The 20,693-nt window shown below is 38.6% G+C and overlaps 1 long non-coding RNA gene across 1 annotated transcript; it reads left to right on the forward strand.

Annotated features, from left to right (window-relative positions):
- The first annotated feature begins 313 nt into the window (after positions 1–313).
- Positions 314–20,626, forward strand: LOC143769735 (uncharacterized). Its single transcript, XR_013214467.1, has 3 exons — positions 314–939; positions 9,972–10,035; positions 19,593–20,626. It is a non-coding gene; the product is annotated as an uncharacterized LOC143769735 (long non-coding RNA).
- Positions 20,627–20,693: the final 67 nt, after the last annotated feature.

A 20,693-nucleotide genomic window follows, 5' to 3' on the forward strand; every position in this document is an offset into this window, starting at 1 on the left:
CGGTCTTACTCCATACAAGTATATGGAGAGCGAGGCCGTGCGCACTGGCCGGGAGTATGGATAACTCACATATACTCTCCTCTCCTGGGTCTGAAACCAGCATGACGTGTGCTGTGGGGGATTCAAAAGTCTGTAGTCCCACAGAATGACTGCAGACTTATCAGTTTTGACCGGACAACCCGTTTAATAACCATTGAAAAATTTTGTGAAAAATGTTTGGCAATTAAGCATAAAAATTGATGGAATAATACAATGGATGTTGTTAAATTTAAATATTTTAAATGGAAAATAAGTCATTTTTTTCTCATTTTTCTTCACTATCTTCATTACATAAATATTGGTAAAATAACGAAATTATTCTGGTGTGGCCATTTATCCCCTTTGTCATCAGCGGACTAACTATGCGTGGGTATCCTACCATGAGGCTGTCACTAATAATAAAACTAGAAGTCACGTGATAGAATGTCCAAGCACAGAGGAGTTCTGTTTCTATGGCAACCTCAGAGCAAGTACAATATTTACATTACTGCAGCACTTAATCAGAAGGGAAAGGAAACCAAGGTATATACTATAACTCTGCACAGGCACTCTCCATATTGTGATCAGTAAGAAGGCAGCTGTCGGCTTTGCCATCGCCCACTTAAGTGCACAGTTGCATAGTATATAAGAATCCTTTGTAATCCTGGGCATTTTACAAACAGTTAAATTCGCATTATTCAATGGTCTACCTAATAGATCTGTATGAACACTGATACATAGCTAGCGAGCGTTACATACTATGACTGGCTCCAAGCGCTGGATTATAAATTAGTAATGGTTGCACGTTCAACAAACAGAATTCCCCTTTTAGGTTAGGCAGAAATGCAAGTGTGGACAGGCCAATAATTCTGAATGATGCTGAAGAAGTGATACATTATTGCGTACATTTACATGAGAAAGGTAAGAACGCCTCATGGAAAGATTATTTTCATTTCACACATGTGGTCTTCGCAAAATTTAATAATTTTTTTTGTAATATATTTTTTTGAGATATATATACACACACACACACACACACACACACACACACACACACACACACACACACACAGGTGCTTCTCACAAAATTAGAATATCATCAAAAAGTTAATTTATTTCAGTTCTTCAATACAAAAAGTAAAACTCATTATATAGTCATTACATACAGGATGATCTATTTCAAGTGTTTATTTCTGTTAATGATTATGACTTACAGCCAATGAAAACCCAAAAGTCATTATCTCAGTAAATTAGAATTATCATAAAACATCTGCAAAGGCTTCATAAGCGTTTAAAAAGATACCTTAGTCTGTTTCAGTAGGCTCCACAATTAGAGATGAGCGAATTTGTTCGGGTCCCTGCTTATTCGGCAAGCTAAACTGCTTACCAAACAAGCTACAGCGGGAACCCGAATACATGGAGCGATTTGGCTGATCAGCTGTTCGGCTCCGCAGCTGCATGTCGTGGCTTTGTGAGTCACAACATATCCTCTCCATGCCCAACACACAGGCTCTCCATGCATGTGTTGTGACTGTCACACAGCCGCGACACATGCAGCTGCGGAGCCGAACAGCTGATCAGCCGGAGTGCTCCAGGTATCCGGGTTTCCGCTGCAGCTTAATCGGTAAGCGCTACAGCTTGCCAAATAAGCAGGGACCTGAACAAATTCACTCATCTCTATCCACAATTATGGGGAAGACTGCTGACTTAACAGATGTCCAGAAGGCAGCCATTGACACACTCCACAAGGATAAGCCGCAAAAGGTCATTGCTAAAGAAGCTGGCTGTTCACAGAGTGCTGTATCCAAGCATATTAACGGAAAGTTGAGCGGAAGGAAACAGTGTGGTAGAAAAGGGTGCACAAGAAACCAGGATAACCACAGCCTTGAAAGGATTGTTAAGAAAAGGCCATTCAAAAATTTGGGGGAGATTTACAAGGAGTGAACTGCTGCTGGAGTCTTGCTTCAAGAACCACCACACACACAGACGTATCCAGGACATGGGCTACAATGTCAAATTCCTTGTGTCAAGCCACTCAAGACCAATAGACAACGCCAGAAGCGTCCTACCTGGGCCAAGGAGAAAAAGAACTGGACTGTTGCTCAGTGGTCCAAGGTGTTTTCAGATCAAAGTAAATTTTGCATTTAATTTGAAAATCAAGGTCCCAAAGTCTGGAGGAAGAATGGAGAGGCCACAATCCAAGCTGCTGGAGGTCTAGTGTGAAGTTTCCACAATCAGTGATGGTTTGGGGAGCCATGTCATCTGCTGGTGCAGGTCCACTGTGTTTTATCAAGACCAATGTCAGTGTAGGCGTCTACCAGGAAATTTTAGAGCAGCTCATGCTTTCCTCTGCCAGCAAGGTTTTTGGAGATGGAAATTTGATTTTCCAGTAGGACTTAGCCCCTGTCCACATCGCCAAAAGTACCAATACCTGGTTTAAAATCAACAGTATCACTGTGCTAAATTAGCCAGCAAAATTGGCCTGACCTTAACCCCATAGAGAATCTATGGGGTATTGTCAAGAGGAAGATGAGACAACCAGACCCAACAATGCAGATGAGCTGAAGGCTGCTATCAAAGCAACCTGGGCTTCTATAACACCTCAGCAGTGCCACAAGCTAATCGACTCCATGCCTTGCCGCATTGATGCAGTAATTGATGCAAAAGGAGCCCCAACCAAGTATTGAGTGCATTTACTGAACATACATTTCAGTAGGCCAACATTTCGGATTTTAAAATCATTTTTAAAGATGGCGTTATAAAGTATTCTAATTTACTGAGATAATGACTTTTGGGTTTTCATTGGCTGTAAGCCATAATCATCAACATTAACAGAAATTAACACTTGAAATAGATCACTGTTTGTAATGACTAAATAATATGAGTTTCACTTTTTGTACTGAAGACCTTTACAGAATTAACCTTTTGATATTCTAATTTTGTAAGAAGCACATTACTGTAGAGATATATATATATATATATATATATATATATCTATTTGTATATGCACATATACACACACACACAGAGTTTCACTAAGGGCAGGTGCACACAAGCGTTTTCTTTCCATGAAAAATGGTTTGATTACTCTGACCAGACTTATTCGAGTGGCATAAGTTTTTCCAACGTCTCCATTTTGTCATTCAGTGAAAATCAGGTCACATTTGGACCCACAAGCTTGCATTACCCGCTTTGATCCAGCCGCCAAATCAAAATTGGACAGGTCTCAGATTTTTCCATCGGTCCAACAAAAATAAAAACAAAACACGTGCACAGCCCCATAGACTATGGGTATGAGTCCTGTCTGTGGAAACCACGAGTGGCACTAGTCTAATATAATTGGTCATGTGTTCAAGCCATAAACACAATTTTGGTCAATTTTGGCCACTAAAGGCTAGATCTACATGGCAACTTTGGCCCCACAACCAAAGTTTGCTCTACACTACTGTGGCAAGGAAGTTGCAAAATAAAAGAAATCAGACTCATATTTCTTGGCACTTGCTCGTAACAGTAGTGTAGGTATAACAATGTAGAAATGGCACCGAGCAAACATCTGTCACGTCCAAAGTTATCCTGTAGCTCTAACCTCAATATTGGCCATACATATTCAACGATACCTAGCAAAGAACCAACAATCTTTTGGAAAAGTTTTGAGAATGTTTTGCTAAAGCAGAGAAAAACAGTTTGAATGCTTTTTCTATTTAAGAAAATTACATATTGGTGGGGGGGCTTCATGTTTAATATATTTTATATTTATTGCAAAGCCGCGTTAAGGTCTTTATTACACCACTTTTATGTCGTTCCCTTTCCATGGCTGTCTACTATAATGTATTGCTATTACTCTCGGCTTCAGAATTTACCCTTGGCCTGTTCATACTTGCAGTGCGTGATCTACATTATAAAAGCTGAGGAACTTCAGTTACTATTTAGGGAGGGCTCACATTACATTGTGCTCACAGTTGAGCCTTCTGTTGGGGGAAGGGCAGGAGTTTCCGTCTGAATAGCTAAAAAACTGCTTTCAGACATGCCCCGGATGTATCCATTCACTCAAATGGGGAAAACTGAGTTTACAATATAACATTTTGGACTGTTTTTCCAGTGAGGTCTTGTTTTTTGCTGAACATATTAGCACAGACTAAAACACTATTGCATTCCAAAAAAATAAAAAGGTCACATGTTAAACTTTTGTTTTTGTTTCTATTTCAGAATACTCAGACAATTTAATGTAATGTGACCATTTCCTTAAGGGTATGTTCACATTTCGCATTTTTTGTTGCTTGTCTTTGCAGCGAAAAATGCAGTAGCCCAGTAAAGTGAGGTCTCATACACATTTTGTCTCATTTTTCCCTGCAGATTTGAAGCAGTTTGAAATCTGCAGAATGTTAATTCTTTTAGGCTGCGGTTCCTCCATGAGTTTTAAAATATGCAGCGCCAAAAATTAAGTGTCTCACAGCTCCAGCAGAGTGGATAGGAGTTAGAGAAATCTCATGCCCCATGTGCTTTTATTTTACCCAGCATAAAATGAAAACTGATGACCTGCTGTGCGGGTTTCAAGTCCTCAATAAGTCAATCTTTTCCGGGTACCCTGAGATTTACGTGCAGTATTTGCCATAGACTTGCATTAGATACAGAAAATCCACAGGGAATAAAAAGGCACATGCGGTTTCGTGCATTTACATGGCAGAAATGCATCAAAAACAGATGTAATCCACACATGACCATCAGTAAAAATACTTAACGTGTGCACATAGCCTAAAGCTGAATTACTAAAGTCTTCTAGAAAATGTTCTTTGACAGTTTGAAAAATTTAAAATAAAAAGAAATAAAAAAATCACTAAGGCTACGTTCACATTTGCGTTGTGCGCCGCAGCGTCGGCGCCGCAGCGCACAACACAAACAAAAATGCGGCAAAACGCACGCTAAAACGCTGCGTTTTGCGCCGCATGCGTCCTTTTTGGCCGAAAGTTGGACGCAGCAAAAATGCAACTTGCTGCGTCCTCTGCGGCCGGACGCGGGCGCCGCAGCGACGCAAAACGCAAGTGCGACACATGTCCATGCTCCCCCATGTTAAATATAGGGGCGCATGACGCATGCGGCGCCGCTGCGGCGCCCGCCGCTAATGTGAACGTAGGGTTACATCTTTGTCAGATTACACTGTTTACAGCCAAATTGTTTCAGAAAAAAAACAGTTGAACTCAACTAATTTTGTGGTGCTGAAAAAGAATGTGATGCTTAAATTTGCTACATGGGTCTAATTTTCAAGGTCCCGAGGAGGTTGTAATTACTTATGACACCTTTCTTGCAGGCTTATAGAAAAATTGTCTCTATTTCATCATCCATCATTTTTGCATTGTTAGTAGCTCATTTATTCTATCATCTTAGGGTGAGCAATCAAAAATTGCCAACACATCTCCGAAGATGTAATCCTAATTACAGTTGCGTCACCTACTTTTATAAATGGTCCCTTTGTAACGTATAGTTAGGATTTCTTAGCTTAGCTTCTTGACACATTGAGGTTTCTATGTTTCTTCATATATGCCTCGGTCTTGCTTTAAGAAAGCAGAGTTTTTTCTACACATGCGAAGTCACTTTTGCGTCACAAAGGCAAAACTTGACTACCATGATAAGGAAGCCTAAAACCAGTACTTTGCATGAATTATAGGAGATCAGGACAAGAATTGGGCTTCACACATATGCTGCTATAGATGTGCATGATATCTTACCCTGTGCTAGCTTGGGAAGAGGCAGCCCCAATGATCTGGAGAGAGCCAACTGATCACACTACCAATTGTGGTTTCTGCATGGTGCCTTCCAAGAAAAGAATTTCTAGGAAGAAGTGGACTTAACAGTATCCAAACATTCCATCTGCAATACACCAGTACCACATACAGAAGTGCCGGTTCCAACATTTTCAGTTGAGTCAAGTGAGGAAGAACTGGGTGCTTGGTGTCATGAAGCATCTTCCTCTCACAACCCAGACTTTGTCAGCAACCTCAACTGAACAACGCCTTACAACACAAAGTCAAATAAATGATCTTATTAAAGATTGGATCTGCCCAAGAGTAAGGGTACCGTCACACAGTGCAATTTTGATCGCTACGACGGCACGATTCGTGACGTTCTAGCGATATCGTTACGATCTCTCAGTGTCTGACACGCTACTGCGATCAGGGACCCTGCTGAGAATCGTACGTCGTAGCAGATCGTTTGAAACTTTCTTTCGTCGCTGGATCTCCCGCTGTCATCGCTGGATCGTTGTGTGTGACAGCGATCCAGCGATGCGTTCGCTGGTAACCAGGGTAAACATCGGGTTACTAAGCGCAGGGCCGCGCTTAGTAACCCGATGTTTACCGTGGTTACCAGCGTAAAAGTAAAAAAAAAAAAAACCGTACATACTCACCATCTGATGTCCGTCAGGTCCCTTGCCGTCCGCTTCCCGCTCTGACTGTCTGCCGGCCGGAAAGTGAGAGCAGATCACAGCGGTGACATCACTGCTGTGCTGTGCTCTCACTGTACGGCGGCACTCAGTCAGAGCAGGAAGCAGACGGCAAGGCGACCTGACGGACATCAGATGGTGAGTATGTACGTTTTTTTTTTTTACTTTTACGCTGGTAACCACGGTAAACATCGGGTTACTAAGCGCGGCCCTGCGCTTAGTAACCCGATGTTTACCCTGGTTACCCGGGGACTTCGGCATCGCTCCAGCGCCGTGATTGCACAGTGTGACCGCTGTCTACGACCTGGAGCGATAATCATACGACGCTGCAACGTCACGAATCGTGCCATCGTAGCGATCAAAATTGCACTGTGTGACGGTACCCTAAGGCTGAGCTCTTAGGTTCAAGGCTTCAACAGTGGAATCTCCTAGCGGGTGATGTTTGGATAGCTTTGTTTCTGCAACCATGATAAATATCTTGCCCAATACTTCTTCAAGAGGGCAATCTTGTGCCATGCAACGTCAAAAGTTTAATGGAAGCTCTGAAGATAAATCATAATTCAATGGAGGCTCTTCATCCCATTCATCCAAAACAAGACTAAAGGCCTTCTTGCTGCATAAAGGCAATAGGCTACCTTTGTCGGTGACCTCAGAGGAAAGCCAATGAATAGAAATTCAAAAGCATTCAAGTATCTTATTGATAAAATTCTGAGGTTGAGTGAAGCAATGATAAAGGAAAGAGTCTTTATTTAACTTCAGATTCATAAGCTTCAAGATGAAAAGTTCCTCCGTTTGTTGCAGGACAAAGAAAAGGCTGCATGGATAGCATTTGCATTACTGGGAACTAAAAATTTTGGGGAAACTCGAGAACAGATAACTATGAAGAGTTGGTGGAAAATCTTAAAACATATAAAAGGTATTTTCTGTAAAATGTCATTAAAGATTAATGTCTTATATTTGCATCTAGACTTTATTATTATGCTTTTGCTCATATAGCGCCATCTTATTCCAGAGCATTACATACATTATCATCACTGTCCCCAATAGGGTTCACAATCTAAATTCCCTATCAGTATGTCTTTGGACTTTTTCTTTTTTTGCACCAAACTGTGGAGCAGTGAGCAATGAGAACTTTTACCAGATATTGCGAGTATGGAGAAAAGATATCAAGTCAAATGAAATCCATCAATGCTTGCAGATTACTATGGACAACTGAAAGAGGTGATCGGATGCAGGAGTACAAGAGACAAGCAAAAAATGAGTTGTCACTGAATGAGGACCACATTTTGTAGTACAATTTCTGTAACTAAGTAATTCACAATAGTGTTTAGACATGTTTTAGTTATTTGAATTGTTGCCAAGTTTCCGCTAAATAAATATCAGAAAATTGGAATCACAAAATATTCTGCATCTCTCTATTTGCAAACATAATAATAATTTTTCAAAGTACTGAAACATTTATGCATTAATTACATATAGCAGAAAAAGGAAAACTCTTTGATATCCCAGAAACAAGAGGCAACTAAACATTGTCAGATTTGAGTTCAGGAGGTCAAAACCCATAAATAAATGGCTCATTTCATAACTGAGCCTGACAACGTTTGAAAATATGTAGAACAGTGTTATCAATTTTAGAAAAAAGGAGACGGAATTACAGGTACTCTGCACGTGTCCTTGACGTTTACAAGTTTAAAAGGGGCTGTCGATCTTTGGGGACATTATTTTTACGTTACTGAAATCAATGTAATTGATTTTGCACCGTTCGCCTTCTATAGCCTCTGTGTTGGCTATATATTGAGCTGACTGGAATCTTTCAGGCAGCCTACTATAACAATCTGATGTGGAGCTAGTACCTTTTTTTTCAAGCTACCCTCAGCAGATTTATGACCCTTGGCCACATCAACGCTGAATGTGCAGGAAGACAAATTGCCTTTAAAATTCTAACGATGCAAAATTTGTAATGAAACCCAATTGCAAAAATATTTTTTTTAGCCTAAAATACATGCATTAAAAATAATTGTCCCCATGGGTCTACAACACCTTTAAATGTTGTCACAATAATGTTGGGGAGTTAACAAAACTAATGCAAAGAAAAGCCAAATGGACCAAGTCTGTGCCAACCAGTCATTCACCCGATTCTGGTAGTTATGTGGACATGTTTGTGAAGCGTGGTACTCACCAGAGGAACACAGTGGACTGCTATAGTATAAGACTATGTTCACACATTGCGATTTTTGCTGCTTTTTTTTATCAGCAGGCAAAAACCTGCTCTCTTGGCAGTAAAGAATCTGCTTACAAAAAGCAGGTTTTGCTGTCTCTTTTACACGTTGATAAAGTTGAGTGCCCCCCCCAAAAAATAGCGGATTTATCTTTCTTAGGTTTTTGCACCAAATACGCAACAAAAACCGATACTTTTTTGCACGTACCCATTGTTTTCTATTTGTGAAAAAACACTGAAAATACGCAGAAAGTAGTGATATGCTTCAGCTTTCAAAAACGCAGCATTTTCCATATCAGTCAGCAAAAAAAAAACGATGTGCATGAAATGTCAGACTTTGCAGCTAATGTGAAATGAAGCTTAAAATTTTCATTAAAAAAAAGCACCAAAACTAATAAAACACTGCAAAAGCGCAACGTGTGAAGATATCCTATGACAGGAAACCTTGATGCAGGTAAGATAGGGCAGATGATCCGCAGGACATTAATCTCATGCACTCGTAGTGGCTTGTACAGAGCCAGTAAAATACCTGAACAACACAACATTACAACTTCCTAATACATTTTGGAAACATTCTGTTGGGTAGGACGAGTACCCCCTTCCAGTAAGAGGACGTAGCAGTAAATCCAGATTGTAGGTTACTTACTGCCATCCGATGTAGTTATATCAGAGATATGGCATGGTCTCAGGAATTGTGCCTGTGCAATCTGCAGCAGGAGCCGTCTGTCACACACAGTTGTGCTCCTGCAGCGGCTCTTTAAGTTTTTAATAGTTACAGAGGCAAGTAAGGAGTTTGACAAAGTGATTACTTCAATTACCAGCCCATCGGCACCCCTGCAGTCTGATCAAAGGGTGCCGGTTAGTGATGAGTGAGCGTTCTCGGATAAGGTGTTATCTGAGCATGCTCGGGTCCAAATCGAGTATTTTCAGCATGCTCTAAAAAAAAAAATGCTCGAGTCGCCAAAGCTGTTCGAAAGCCGCAACACATGCAAGAATAGCCTGTTTGTTACGCAATCCCTGCATATGTTGCAGCTGTCAGACAGCAAGACATGCAGCCGCAGTGACTAGAGCATTTTTTTTAACACGCTGAAAATACTCGATTATGACACGAGCATGTTCAGATAACACCTTATCCCAGCACACGCACTCATCACTAATGTCGATGACTGCGATCAGCTATGGCAGCATGGGGGTCCAACAATGGCTTCTATGTCTGCAAATCAGATCCCACCAGGTGCATGGACTGATGGGCTAATGGTCCGTCAAACACTAACAGTTTATAGTATTTATTCCCTACAGTGTATTATCCAGAGTACTACAATGCAATAAAAGCATCGCCTAGTCAAGTCCTCTCGTGGGGCCAGTAAGTATTATAAAAGAAAATTATAGATAGATATATAGAGTATTCATTTGTTGTACAAAAAAATAAATAAAAAGTATATAAAACGTGGTATTGCCATATTTGTACTAATCTACAGAATAAAGTTAACTTTATTCGTGCAGAAAAGCAAACAGCATAAAAATTGTGATGAGCGAATATACTCGTTACTCAAGATTTCCCGAGCACGCTCGGGGGTCCTCCGAGTATTTTTTAGTGCTCGAAGATTTCGTATTCAGCGCCGCAGCTGAATGATTTACATCTGTTAGCCAACATAAGTACATGTGGGGGTTGCCTGGTTGCTAGGGAATCCCCACATGTACTTATGATGGCTAACAGATGTAAATCATTCAGCTGCGGCAATTAAAATCTAAATCGAGCACTAAAAAATACTCGGAGGACCCCCGAGCATGCTCGAGAAATCTTGAGTAACGAGTATATTCGCTCATCACTACATAAAACTTTTTAAAAAAAATATTAAAAAGTCAAAAAATTGGAATTTTGTTTATATTCCTTCATAAAAGTTGGTTACTAAGTTACATGTACACGAAAATGATCCCACTGAGACATATGGCTCATCTGCCACACACACAAAGCAAGCCCTCATATGACGTATCGTTTCTCTCGTAGTGTTCTAAGAGCCATATGTATATTATATACAGATATTATAAAGTCTATTGTAAAAGGACAAAACTGGCTGTGATGCCAAAGGGTTGATGATGGTTTGCAGCCTTCTTCCACATTGACACAATGCTCACACCGATTCCCTCAATGTATCTGCGTCCTATCCAAAAGCAGATGAGGGATTTAGATTGCTACATTTGTCATTTATATCCAACTACAGAATATTAACAAAACAAGCATGTCAATTTAAAGAAAAATAAATAAGAAGAAAGCAGAAAATTAATCCAGGGCTCATGAAACCTTCACGTTGCAAAGTGGCTAAATTATTCATACAAGTGTACAGAACATCCATCTGATATTTTTCATTCACAAAACCTGTGTAATTGCAAAAATCTTCTGGGAGAAATACTTCATTTTCTGAAACAATTTCAAGGGTGCCAACACAATTGACCACAACTGTAATGGTGGACGAATGGGTTAAAAAGACACTAAATTAGATATTTTTAACCAAGTTACTTAAAAAATTTGCTAAACCGAACATAGAGATAATTTGATTTTGTAAACCATATACACACACACATACACACAGATTGCGCACTACAACTAAACTCGAGAATGAATTAAAAATCATTCTAGTATTAATCTGTCACATTAATCAGATCCATCAGCATTTATAAAACACAAAGGTAATAAAACACAAAAAACAGAAGGATGCATGTTAGCCAATAGAATTTATTTTTTTTCTTTTACAATTTAGACCTCGTGTCTCTGTATTCCAGCTGCGTTATGAAAACTTTACTGTAGCTCTACTAGTCTCAGATTTCACACGGAGGCACTGAAAAGGGTTTTTAGTTCTTTCGGATTCCACCCAAATTTGTGGCATGTTCCATCTAATCTGATTCTACGCCCCCAGAAGCATTGCAATCTTATGCCGTCTCTGCCTGCAACCATTATCCACTCAACTTGCCTTTAGGCCATATTTTCAAGATATTGAAACGATTTATAGATAAGTCACATTTGATTAATTAAAAAAGAAAAAAAAAAAAGTCTTCTGAACTATTACTATTTTAATATCATCTCTATTGCTCAGCCACAGCAAATGCTGAACTACTTCTTTGAACTGTTGATCATAATTTCTGATTACGATCCCTCGATAGAACATTTGATGTGGATTGACTTCCCTTTCTAGTTAAAAAAAATTATATATTTTTAACCAGTAAAGGCGATAATAGGTATTTCAGATGTACAGAGCACCAAATATTGCTATTCGTGTAGATTATTGCCGCAAAAAAAAAAAATTATGATTACTAAAGTTAGCGGGAATATGATAGCAATGATATATTCTTGGAACTTTGAATACAAGTTAATACAACATTTGTTCAACTGTGTCTTAATCGATCAAACTAAACTTGATAAAAATGAAGAATAATTTATTTTTCACCTCTACTAAAAAGGAGAAAATTGACTAATGTAATTTTGCCAGGACAAATCTGGGCCTTATATAATTTAGCAAAAGAGACACTGAAAATTATTCATATACTACAGCGATAAAAGCGGCATTTATCCTGGAACACTTGTAAAAGTAAAAAAAGTTATTTGTAGTAATTAAAGTTTGGCAAATATGATTCACTCCGACAGTGAATAACACGGGATGGTGACTCCCGACACTTCAATACAAGAACAGTTTAAATGCTTCCCTAAACTTTTGCCTACGTTTAGCAACGTATTTGCGCTTATATTTTGCTGCATTTTAATACCTGAACAGCTTTGTGACATATTCATTAACCATTTGAGCTATGCACATCAGTTTGTACAGGTAGAGTAAGGCTTTGTACCCATGATGAGTTTTCGGTGCTGGATATTTTTGCGGAGCCAAAAACACATCATCTTACAGTTCAAAAAAAAAAAAAATGGATGTGAGTTATATAAATTTCCTGCCCACTGCCCTTTTATTTTGCTGACCGCAAACTGACCTGCGGTGCGCGTTTCAAATCCGCAACATGTCAACTTCTCTTGCGGGTACGGCGAGTTTTTTTGCACAGAATTTCCCCGTAGACTTGCATTAGGTGCGAAAAATCCACAAATGAAAAATGCACATAAAGGTTTTTAGTGCCTTTCCGTTGCAGAAACGCATGTAATCCGCACATGTCAATATCGATAACATTTTGGCAAAGCCAAATACCAAGAAGTATTAAAAACAAAGCAGCTTTGTTTAAACTATGACATAAAAACAAAACACCAAAACCAAGGTGTCAAAAACGCAATGAAACAAACTCAAGTAACCTTAGTTTACATATGTGCAGAAATTCTGCATCAAAAACTTAACAAAAGCTCATTGTGGGAACGTAGCCTTGAAGGGAATCTGTCACCCCCTGGGACATTTTTAACCGATTAATATGGGCATACAGGTGATACAAAGGTAAAAACAGTCATAACTGTATGCCTCATATCAGCAGTGTTCTTGTGGCAAAATCCTGTTATTCTGTTATGGTAAGGAGTTCTTCCAGGCTCGTGGGCGTGCAGTACCTGGAAGACTCTGCCTTTATTGCCCCCTCCCATCAGCATCACACTGCCTGGTGATGTGTAGTGGTGACCCTGGAATAGCGCGATTACACATAACTTTAATGCCATTCTATGGCATTGGCTTCTTCTGCGCAGGTGTGGCAAGTTACTGGGGGTGGAGAGAGCACCTTATCATCGTGCCTGCCGGCGGTCTCTGGAGCGGAAGTAGCAGTGACTCACCGTCAGAAGAACTAAGAAACCAATGCCCATTGAAGGCCAGAAAAATGACGTGTAATCGCTCCATTACAGGACTTAGGTGCGGGAAGGGGCTAGTACGAGAACGAAGACCGGAGGCAGAGTTTTCTTCCTGGCACTGCTCGCCCCAGAGCCTGGAAGAACTCACTATAACAGAATAAAAAAGGATTTCACAATACTGCTGATATGAGGCATACGGGTATGGCTGTTTTTACCATTGTATGACCTCTATGACCATATTAATTGGTTGAAAACGTCCCGGGGGTGACAGAATGTCTTTAGAGCGAGCTGTACAGATCACTGGTATACAGTGATTTTGGTGCCAAAGATGTCTGAACAGTTTTATATTAAGTTTATGGTGCTGATTATGAATAAAACTTCTGTTTTGCCAGATTGACTCTAGTTTCAGATATACATTTAATAGTAAATTAATTACAGTAGAATTCTGGCTTCAAAAAGTTGCTTTTTTACCATTTTAAGTCTTCAAATTGTAGTACTAAATAATTATATTGGATATTTCATTGGGGGAATGAATTATTTTCATGGATGAATTCTCAAAAACAATAACTAATTCAGCAAAAGTAATGTGATTTTTTATTTCAGCACCCTTAAAATACCCTAAATCCATTAAAGAATCCTTGGCACCTGAGAAAAAAAAATGTAGACCTGTCATTGCTTGGCAAAAATTAAGACATAATTATAAAATGCAGCAGGTGGACTCAGTCCTAACATCCAAACTTTTTTCCCCCTCTTAGTTTCTTTATGGTCACATTCTAGAGTCCATAATATTGTTTATCTTGGCAATGTCGCCAAATGAGCGGTCGTTATTTTTTGTGTGGGATGAGTTGTGTTTGCATTTTAGGGGTACATATAACTTATAAACTTTTATGAACTCTTTATGAGAAGAAAAAAAAACCTTGTAATTTTACCATTGCTTGCTACAATTTTACACATTCAACTTTATTCTGTGGCTCCCTACAATTATAACAATACCAAATTTATAGTTTAATTCTGCACAATGAACAGTTTAAATAAAATTATTCCTTATGTTTTGACAAAGTTGTGCGATAGCTTTTTTTTTGTGTGTGTGACAAACTGTAGTTTTCATTAGTTACATTTTATGGTATACATGACTTTTTATACCTTTTTGTTTATTACACATTTTGGGAGGTTCAATGGGGGGGAAACCCGTGATTGTATTGTTTCCTTTGCAACACTTTTCACCACTCTGTAAATTTGGCAACTTAATATTATTTTGGGAGTTGATATGATCATGACAATACCACATTTATCGAGGGATTTTTATTCTTCCAGTTTTACTGCTTTTTCACTTTTTTGAGACTTTATTTTACCAGAAAGCAGAGGGTTTTTTCCTGTTTTGCAGGACAAGGAGCATTTTAACTGATGTAATTTTAAGGTTAATGTGATTTTATACTCTTATTCCAGTTGTTAGTTCGAGAGATGAACAAAAACACAAACATCTGGAATTGTCTTTCATTTTTTAGTCTTCACTGTGTAGTATAATTCACATGTTAACTTTACTGTATTAATAAATACGGCTGATCAATATACTTATTTAAAATTATATATATATATATATATATATATATATTTATTTATACACACATGTATACATACACACATTTATTTTATTTTTTTTTGTGACCATACTGTTCACAGACCTGTGTCCATAATTGTTTTTTGCATAACAAGCTGTAGTTTTTATTAGAACCATTTGGGATTTTGCTCATTTTCTAAATTCTTTTTTTGTGAGACGGGATGACTAAAACATCCACGTTCACTGGATTATAGTTATTTCGTTATAATTATAAGGCATTACAGATACAACAATACAAAATCTGCTCCCAGGGATTTGTGTTCTCACTGATCCGAGCAGTATCATAAGGAGCCCGACTAATTGCATTAGCCGGGCTCTTTCAGCTGTTTGCACAGGTACCGAAGCAGTACAATGTAATCACCATGATGTTCGTATCTATTAAGGATATTATAATCTTTGTAAGTTATCACCAACCCATAGGATAAGTGATAACTGGCTGATCAGTAATGGTCCAACCCCCACCATTCCTGAGAATAGGGCTCAGAAATGCCTCATCTGAATGAAATGGTAGCTTCGATTGTGCCCATCGCTCCATTCATTTTCTGACAGTTTAAATCTAAAAAGATGTAAAGAACGCTTTTACAAAGGCGATATCCAGGACTTTATAGAAAAATAAAAGTGTACTTAATCATTAACCCCTTTCCGACATCGGGCATAATAATAGTGCGCAGATGTCGGACACCCTCCCTTTGATGTGGGCTCCGGCGGTGCTTTGAACACCTGACATGTGCCTCTAAGGCTACGTTCACATTTGCGTTGCGGTGGGGGCAGGTTCGGCGACGCATAGCGGCGCATGCGTCATGCGCCCCTATATTTAACATGGGGACGCATGGACATGCGTTGTCTTGCGTTTTGTGACGCATGCGTCATTTTTGGCGCAAGCGTCAGGGCGCAGAGGACGCTGCATGTTGCATTTTTTTTGCGCCGACGCTGCGCCCCACAACGCAAATGTGAACGTAGCCTAACAGAAGTGGGTGGAATCGCGAACACGTTAAATGCCACTGCCAAACTCTGACAGCGGCATTTAACATGCGCTCTGACAATCACGCCAGAAATCCGCCCATCGGTGACCCGTCATGTCATCGCGGGTTACCGATGGCTTGGCATGACAACCAGAGGTCTCCTGGAGACCTCCATGGTTGTCACTGCTAGACTGCTATGAGCACCGTGTGGTGGTCAGTGCTCATAGCAAGTCATTCTGCTACATACAGGCGATTTGATCATCATCAAAGCAATTCAAAGCAATAATAAAAACAAAAAAAATCAAACATACACATATTTAGTATTACCGCATTCAGAATCGCCTGATCAATAAAAAAGGATGAACCTAATCGCTAAATGGCGTAGTGAGAAAAAAACAAAAGTAAAAACGCCAGAATTACTTTTTTTTAGTCGCCGTGACATTGCATTAAAATGCCATAATGGGTGATCTAAATATCGTATCTGCACCAAAATAGCATCATTACAAACATCAGCTTGGCACGCAAAAAAAGCTTTCACCCAACCCAAGATCATGAAAAAAGGAGACGCTACAGGTATCAGAAAATGACGTTTTTGTTTTTTTTAACACAAAGTTTGAAATTTTTTTTCCACCACTTAAATAAGTGGTGGAAAAAAAAAAGAACCTAGACATGTTTGGTGTCTATGAACTCGTAATGACCTGGAGAATCATGGCAGGTCAGTTTTAGCATTTAATGAACATAGTAGAAAAAGCTAAACAAAAAAAAGCTGTGGGATTGGACTTTTTTTTGCAATTTCACCGCACTTGGAATTATTTTTTTTCCTATTTTCCAGTACCATACATGTTAAAACCAATGGTGGCATTCAAAAGTACAACTCGTCCCACCAAAAAACAAGCCCTCACATGGCCATTTTGACCAAAAAAATTAAAAGACATGACTATGTGAAGAGGGGGAGCAAAAAAATGAAAATGCAAAACCAAAAATACCTCTGGTCGTTAAGGGGTTAACAGGAAGGTACCTGCCTGCTGTGCATTGCGCCGTTCTTCCCGGTAGAGCAGTCACAGACTCCTTCTGCCAGGGATTCAGATGCTGACGCGACAGGCAGGACTTCTGATGTAATTCTAATTTGACAGCCGGATCCCCCAGTTAGGCAGCGGGGATCCAGCTGTCAACCAAAACAACATCGGAAATCTCATCCCGTCTACAGAGCAGAAAAGAAGCCTCCGCTCTGCAGACATGACGTCATCAGAGGCTTCTAATCCCAGGGGGAAGAACGGCGCCGTACATAACAGGCAAGTAAACAGCAATTACCTTTTTTTTTTAATGTCCCGGATATACTCTTATTTAGACGTACTCCTGACGGGTATATTAGTTTTACAGCGTTAAGGGGTTTAAAAAAATTTTTTTTAAAGAAAAATAATTTGCATCTCGACTCCACACAAGACACTGGTTGGACTTCTACCAGTGCAAAAGTTAATGTTGGATGTGACAGGTTTAACAAAGAAAAGATTCATTCACAAAATATTTCAATTAAGTAGTCTGGCCTTAATTTAGAAGTTGGCTAAAATGATGACACTTTTGAAAAAAGTGTGGCAAATATTACTACAGTAAAATTTTTTAATTGAAAAGCATTTATTTTGCCTTTATTGTTCCTGATGCAGGCACATTGGGTCAGTACTGTACATGAACTAACTTCGCACTGTGTCACTTATGAATTTCTACGACGCTTTCATCTAATTTTACGGAGATTATAAAATTATACTGCTTTTCCACTCACGATTCAACAAGAAAGTTGATAATTTTCAGAACTTATGGTCCGTAGAATATAATAGAAGAAATACAGATATAAGAGTTCTAAATTAGGCAAAAGGTAAAAACTTAGGGTTCAAACCATCACGGTGATTTTGCCACCATTCTGGTGTTAAACTGCTTGAGGAGTCTCAAAATTGTGCAAAAATGTTGCAACTTTTGGCGTTTTTACGGCAATCCTAAAGCGCTCACAAATTCATCACAACTTACGTCCCAAGTATGGAGAACAAGGCAACACGTTCAGACAAATGACCCCTTTATACACTCATGAAACCTTTCAGCTGCAAATAGCTTTTCTCAATCATGAGAAATGCTAGAGAAAAGCTCAATGGCGCTGAACTGTCACGTGGGTGAATAAAAGGTTAATTTTACTGTGTGTTGCCTCACTATCCACATTTGTTGATTGTTGGTTACTGTTAAATCAAGTCCAAAGAGGTGTGCACCCCTTCCTTTATTTTGTACTTCTTTTATTTTGCCAGTGCTGCAGATTTCCTTTAGGTAATTTACGCCCCAATGTGGAGTAAAGTACGACGAATGTTCTGGCAGTAGTGCACAGAAATTGAAATATGTGCCAAATTTATTAAAAAAGTGAACGCCTGAATTTGGCACATCTTTGTCACATCTTGTTCCAGCACTCCCCTTTCTTTAAATGCCAGTTTAAAGCTATGTTCACACTCTGCATTTTTTATCTGTTTTTCCGCAAGCGAAACCTGTTCTCTTGGCAGTAAAGAAGCAATGTCAAAAAAGCAGGTTTTGCCGAGCGCTTTTTTTTACTAACTTTTTTGTCAGGGTACATTTGTCTCTTGTGCATGCTGATCAAGTTTAGTGCATAAAAAAAAATAATAATAATCCGATTCAAATTCATCAAGTTTTGGTACCAAAAATGCAGCAAAACCTGATGCCTACATTTTTTGTACTACCCATTGCTTTCAATAGGTGAAAAACGCTGAAACGCAGCTCTTAGACAAAACTGTCAGGGAAAATAAAAACAAGCGTGTGCATGAGATTGCTGAAATTTGATAGACTTTGGTGGTATTGTGAAACGCAGCTGACAAATTTGCATTAAAAAAACGCTGCAAGAAACGCAACGTGTGAACATAGCCTTAATGAATCGAGCCCTGTATATGCTTTATATCAAACTGGTAATCAACAGCTTCCAATGTTGTTATAAAAATGTATGGTGAAGATCACTAAAAAGGTGCAACAGCCAGAGATTTAAAAAAAATAAGTGAACATTTTTAGGTTTACGAACAGAACATGCCACAATTCTGTATGAAATTAGCCCACAATTCTGGAGTACATTATATCTATTAATGATTTAAGCCATACTTTGTGCCTCATCAGACACATTAATGAAGTGTCTAAAAAAAAAAAAAACACAACAAATAAACGGTGTGGTCAAACGTTTATCAAAAACATCATATTAATTAAAAGGTTTGTGCCAGTTTTTGGTGAAAAAAAAATTCTCAAAAATGAGGTCTCATTCGGGAATCCTTTTTATTTTGCATACGAGGAAAAAAAATGGTCTATTTTTAAACAGCATGATAGACCCAGTTTTCATCCCATTTTAGATCCATATGTACATTTTTAACATCAGTGTGACTTTTTTAACATGAAAAAAATCTAAATGTTCAAGTAAAAATGGACAGCACTCAAAAGACTTACTGATGGCATCCATATGCTGTTTATCTTTTTCACTAACCCATTAAATGGACGAGTTTGATTCAGGACTCAGATCAAAAATTAACATTTCAATTTTTTTTTTTTTGCAGTCTTCAAACCAACCAAACCACACAGACATGTGAACAGCAGCATAGACTATGACAGGTACGGGATTTATCCATTAAACCATGGATGGAACACGTATGTGAAAAATGTATATACTTCGGGTGGTGTAAAGCGTGTCTGAAAATTCACCATATTTATCACCTAGCTTAAAACCACTGTGAAAAATTTGTGGTTCGTGACTCAAGACTTGTCTAAGTTTATAGTGACACTGCAACCTGTGCATATGTGACGCTACATTAACACTTACCTCTTCTGAGCCTAGGCCTAGGCTGTGCTCCCACAATCAGTTTTTGACCAATGCATTTTTTTGCTGTAGATTGGATTTATAGAAATCTGAAAGCCTCGTTTTCTCTCATCATAAATTGACTTGCGGTGCGGGTTTTAAATTTACAACATGTTGATTTCTCAAGAGTACACTGAATTTTATGTGCAAATTTTCCCCCACAAAATTGCATTAGAAGCAGAAAATCCACAGCTAAAAATGCATACACGTTTTTTAATGCAATTCCACTGCTGAAACGACGCTTATGATCCGCACAGGACTGTCAAAACCAAAGACCAGAGAGTATAAAAAACAAAGCAGCTTTACAGCATGACATACCAAAAAAGGCAAAAATCGCAATGCCAAAAAAGCATCTGACAAAAAAAAGAAGGCAAAATCAAAAAAGCAAATACTCATAGTGAGAACGTAGCCTAAAGGAATGAATTCTGCTCCAATTAAAAAAAAAAAAAAAACACGAAAATGAGAACTTAAAGAGCTAAAACAATAAGCAGCCAAACTAACATACAAAGCAAAAAAAAGTGTAGATAAATTAAACTGTATGCTACAATGCCATCTATATTGTTTATGGACTGCTTTGCACTGACTTTCGTAGCATTTTGTGTGATGTTTCTTTACTACATATAAATTGAAGTGTCCGGTTGTACTTACTGTAGATCATTACATATAAAACAAAACTATTGAATGCAAGTAAAGGATATAATTTTAAAACTAAATAAATGACACCATTGAAAATAGACTTCAATGTTGTTCGGGACTAAAAACATGATCATCTTTTAATAGACAAACTAAAAACAAAAATAAA

The sequence above is a fragment of the Ranitomeya variabilis genome, chromosome 4 (assembly GCF_051348905.1).
Source record: "Ranitomeya variabilis isolate aRanVar5 chromosome 4, aRanVar5.hap1, whole genome shotgun sequence".
NCBI classification, from domain to species: domain Eukaryota; kingdom Metazoa; phylum Chordata; class Amphibia; order Anura; family Dendrobatidae; genus Ranitomeya; species Ranitomeya variabilis.